At 51.7% G+C, this 4992-nt stretch overlaps 1 protein-coding gene across 1 annotated transcript in view; it reads left to right on the top strand.

The window, feature by feature from the left end:
* The first annotated feature begins 742 nt into the window (after positions 1-742).
* The window catches only part of EGFL7 (EGF like domain multiple 7), a 14505-nt gene continuing 10255 nt past the window's right edge, over positions 743-4992 (top strand). Inside the window, exons 1-2 of the mRNA XM_010720996.3 lie at positions 743-915; positions 4265-4333. The gene's annotated coding sequence lies outside the window, so the exon portion shown is untranslated. The remainder of the gene's footprint in view (positions 916-4264; positions 4334-4992) is intronic.

Raw genomic sequence — 4992 nt, 5'->3', positions numbered from 1 at the left:
ACTATACACACGTGGTTCAGTAGAAATCGCAGCATCGCAGCACGCTTTGCTCCAGAACAGCCTTCAGCATGAGGGAGCAGGGCAGGTTTTTCTGCACTTGCCACTGAAGGGACCATTTTTGCTTTCCAGTGAGTTTAGTGGCCCCCACAGTACTGTGCCATTCTCATCCCTAACGCAGGGATCACATCATGCTGTGATGAACCAGCCCAGAACTGCCTGGCTGCTGATGTACCACCCAAATTTCAAGCCATCCACAAGACCAGGCTGGTGCTGCACACCAAGATGGCCGGCCCCCTGTTGGGAAGATGGCTGCTGGGCCTGCCACATTTGGCATGAGCTGAGGGTGCCCTGACACAGTGGGGATCCCCCGGCGGTCCCCTCTGAGTATGGTTGTGACGGGGACAGCCGAGCTGCGCTGTGGGCTGCAGGGCGGAAGGGCAGGGGCAGCCATCTTAGATCCGTGGTTGTGGTGTGGGTGGGGGCCCAGGCGGGCGGTCAGCACCTCCTCGTCGGCCGCCCGGCCCTCCCCTCTGTGCTGCGCCCCCCATCTCGGGGGCTGGCAGGCATGGCGCAGGGGTGCCGCCCCACAGCCCCTCTCCCCTCTGGGCCTGCGGCGGCCTTGTTTGTTCTCCTCACAACGCCCTGTTATCAGCACACAACACACACAGGAAGTCCTGCCTGGGATTGTCCATCCCCGGCCTGATTTATACAGGAAGAAAAGCATAAAAAGCCGCCCTTCCACCTCAGCAGCCACCTCCTGCCTGTGCGCGGCCGGCGGGCGGCCATGCGGGGGGTGACAGGAGGGTGCCCGGCTCCTGGCCCAGGACGGCAATGGGGGGATGGCGGCCGGTGGCCACGAGGCAATGTGGCAGCGGGGCTGGTCCCAGCACAGCGAGGGACAGCGGGGCACTGCAGGTATGGGATGAGCTGTGACTGTCACAGCAGCAGAGACGGGAGGGATGGAGAGGGTCGGAAGGGTTGTGGGGCTGTGGGTGGCATTTGCCAGCTGAAAGATGTCCCCAGTGCTGGTTTGCCAGCCTGACCTGTAGCACTGCTCTTTGAAATCACTCACTGCGGCTCAGGCTGCTTTCCAGGGATGGCTGAGTCCTGGCAGCTGGATGGAGGGTTTATTTCATCTCTTGTGTTTGTGGAGGGAGGCTGCAACACTTGTGCGTGTGATTTCCATCTTTCTCTCCATAACTCCTTCTCTGTTTCCATCTGCGTGTCTCTGAACACCTCTGCTGTAACACATTATAGGGCATGTTACACTGGGCTCTGCCAAGGCTGACGCTGTGAGCCTGGAGCACGCCAGCAGCTCAGCAAAGCCTCTGGAATTTGTAACCATGGGTGTTATGTGTGCTATTTCAGTTACCTGAGGGTCCTGCCGTCCTCATCTGTGGCATTACACAGTGCAGGCAGGAGGCTCAGTTCCTCATCTGAGGTGTTGCGGGATAAAGGCTGGCTGCAGGTAGGAGCAGCTGGGTACCCACGCATGTGAAGCAGCATCGTCCCACTGAATAGCTCTTGACAGGCACAGCCAAGCATGCCTTTTCACAGGATCTAACATTCGCAGAAGAAATAATAAGATTTTGCAAGGAGTAAAATTAATGTGAAGCTCTGGCATTGCCTGGGGAGAAGTGCAAGGCAGAAGCTCGGAGGCCCTGAGCCTCTCTCACAAACCTGCCTCGACTCTGGGTAACGGTGGGGCTACAGGTGGGTACACACCTTTACCCTGGCAGGCTCTGAATGTTATCCCTTGTGATCAAGAATTCCTTCCATCACTGAGTCAGTTTCTCTCTATGCTTCTGAGCTATCAGCTCTGCACTACTTTCCCTAGAGGTAAAGAAGAGAAATTGAGTCTGGGATGCAGGCTTATTTGAGCCATTTCCCAGACTGATGCTGCAGATGGGTCTGGCTCCAGGGAGACAGATTTACAAACTGCAACAAATTAGTGTAAACGAATCTGACTCACAGTCACACCAGCAGCAGAAGTGCATGCAGAAAAAAGATTTAACTTAAGCTTTCAGGGCAGGCAGAGAAAGACAAGGAAAGGACCTTTGCAAACAGAGGAAGGTAATAAAACATGTTAGTTAGTTCTCTGTCCCCTCTCCCAACATAAATGTTATAGGTCTGCCCATCACTCAGGAGGTGATGGCAAGAAGGAGCTCTGCTTGGCCGATTTCTGGACTGTAGTCTTCCTCTTGATATAGAAGGATAATTGCAGCAAAAAAAGCTGTTCAATGCAATGCTCACTGGCATGGCTGTGATTAAAGGACCAACTGAGCCATGCGTGCTACTTGCAGCCATTCCCACCACACTTTCTGTGCGCTCCTCAGGGAGTGATTCACTGGAAAAATGCAGAGTGGAAAGCTGGGGCCATTCCCCACTGACTAACGCCAGCTTTTGCCAGGGAATTTTCACAGAAAGCAGCAAGATTCAGTTTATTCCTAAGTGAGATGGATCATTTCCCAGTTTTTATGCAGCAGCCATTACTGCTGCCTTGAAATGTAGATGAGAACTCATCTGTGTGCTCTAACGGAAAATAAATGTGGCTGCAGGATGTTGTCCTGTTCACGCATTTGGTTTCGCATGGCCACATTTAGGTTGCTGTATGTCTCCGGTGGACTCAGATTCTAACATACTGCTCCTGAGACAACGTTTGTTAAGCCCTTACTGAGGCAAGAAAAAAATCACTTTGTGGGAATCTGATCTGGGTCATAATACTCATTGCACTCAGCAACTGGTGACGAGAGACTCAGTGCTATGGGCCAAGCACTTTTCTTGGTTTGACCTGCTTTGATCCCACTGACATCAATGGACTCCACTAGATTTCCACTGAGATAACTGATCTGTAGCTGACGCAATGGAGAACAATATGGAACATAATAGAATAGTGGGAGGTCTTTTTCCTTACAGAACTCTGCAGAACAGGGGCTGCTCCGGAGCCTAAACTTCAGTGTAACATTTACAAACAGCTTTATGAAAAGCCTGAGCAAAAGAATTTGTCCTAAGACAGAAAAAGCTGATTCCCCTTTTTTTCAGAATCACCAAAAATTCCTATTCCTTCAGCAAGTAGTCCCAGTTCTGAGCCAGATCCCCATGGAGGCCAGCGAGAGACCATTGTGCACAGCAGGTACAGGGTCAGACATGCCTTGTGGTAGCTGAGAGGTTTTGCATCTGTATGTGTGTCACTCTGCTGTCTTTCTCCCCATCCATCCATCTTCAGCTGTCACTTCAGCACTTCTGGCCCCTGTATGTGAGCACATTGCATGAGGGTCGGATCCGGGGCTGGGTGGCAGTTCTACCTTCTGGCCCACCTGGTGTGTGGTTAGAGACCTGCTTTGGGTGAGGCACCCTGTAGCTGGCACTGATGGTAGAACCAGTGGGAAACGAGGAGATTTAACATTGTTAAATGTAAGAGGGAGGTTGGCCAGAAACATTTCTGTCTTGGCCTGGAGACAAGTATTAATATTAGATATCGTGGGAGTATGCTTCTAAAGTGCAAGGGAGAAAGCTTTGGAGGAAGCAGGGAAACTGCCTGTCCAAGGAAGACTTCAGATTCAGGCAGACGTGCAGCTGCAAGCCAAAATGCCTTACTGCCCTGGTGAGCAGCTCATCGCACCGATGTTAGCTGAGCCAATTTCTGACCTTCCCCTGCTCAGAGCTGATGGAACATCACTGTCTTCAAGGGAACTTTGCCAGGCTATGTCCTGCAGGATTTCCTCCCAGCATAATGAATATTGGCATACAAGGCACTGAACCCTCCCTACGAGTGGACGATTAAGTGCTCTTTTAATGGGCTATCTGCAGTTCTTAAGCAGATAACATGGGCTCTGGCATGTTATGTTATGTTATACGCAAAGATTTGGCCAAGTAAATGGAGCTGAAAAGCAAACATTTTGTAACTCAAATAATTGCAGAATTTTAAAATAATGCACTTCAGGAATTGTTGTGGAATGGTTGAGAGGGTTTTAAGGGAGACCGTGAAGGCACTGTGTTTAGTCCTGCAGTGAGGGATCTTTATATGAGCACAAGAAAATGCTGCTGGTGGTAGAACACAGTGCTGGGGTACAGCAGGTGGCATCCCAAGTGAGAGGAAGGGAACTTTGATATAGCTGGGGGGTGTCAGCAGGAATGGGGCACCTACTTCTCACCGAGCTATGGGAAGCATCTGGGACCCCACACAGGTCCCTCACGGGCTGGATCACTGATACCTGCCTGCAGGACAAAGGGTGTGTAACCACGGGCTTTGCTGTTCCGACAGTGAGAAACCAAGATGCTCCTTAAGGAAAGGATCCACGCTTGGGCTGGATGACGGAGCACTGCGGATAAGGTGAGTGTATTGGCTGTGGAGTTAGACCCTGTGCTTTCCATAGAGCCAGACAGAAGCTTTCCACCGCCCTCTGAGCACATTTTGCAACTATTAAGCAAGTTGAGTATCAGGCACCATTCATCTCCCCATAAACCAGAAAACAACAGTAATGCTTTCTGCGCAGTAAGATAATTACTGTCCCTCTGAGGCTCTTGGGAAAAGCTGCCTGTGCTTCGCGCTTAGGAGATTACGTGAGCTGCAATCGTTCCCCAGAGGTTGGCTGAGTGAGCAAACTGTTCTGTTTCCTGCTTGTGCAATGTATGATGCTGTGTAACACGGCGCTGCGCTTCCACCAGCAGCCAGCCCTCCCCTCACTGCAGGCAGTGCTCCTGCCTCTGGATCCCGTCGTCCTGCTTGACAGTGAAGCTCCATCTCCGCCAGCACATCCCAGAGCTGATTCCCAGCTGCTCCACTCTCTTCCCTGGGTAGAACACGAGCAAAACTGCCACACGGGCCCACCTGTGGGTCCCGCAGCACACCTCGCATGCAGCGGCTTTGCTGCAGGGCGCAACGCAACTCATGGCAGCTCCAATTCCACGGGGAAGCCAGTGAGCTCAGTTGCTCTTTTGCAGCTATTATTGTTTAACTGGTAAATATTTCCTTTAAATGCCTACATGATT

This window comes from Meleagris gallopavo, chromosome 19, assembly GCF_000146605.3.
Source record: "Meleagris gallopavo isolate NT-WF06-2002-E0010 breed Aviagen turkey brand Nicholas breeding stock chromosome 19, Turkey_5.1, whole genome shotgun sequence".
Classification (NCBI taxonomy): domain Eukaryota; kingdom Metazoa; phylum Chordata; class Aves; order Galliformes; family Phasianidae; genus Meleagris; species Meleagris gallopavo.
The sequence above is the reverse complement of the archived record's forward strand: the minus strand, read 5'-3'. Positions and strand labels throughout refer to the sequence as shown.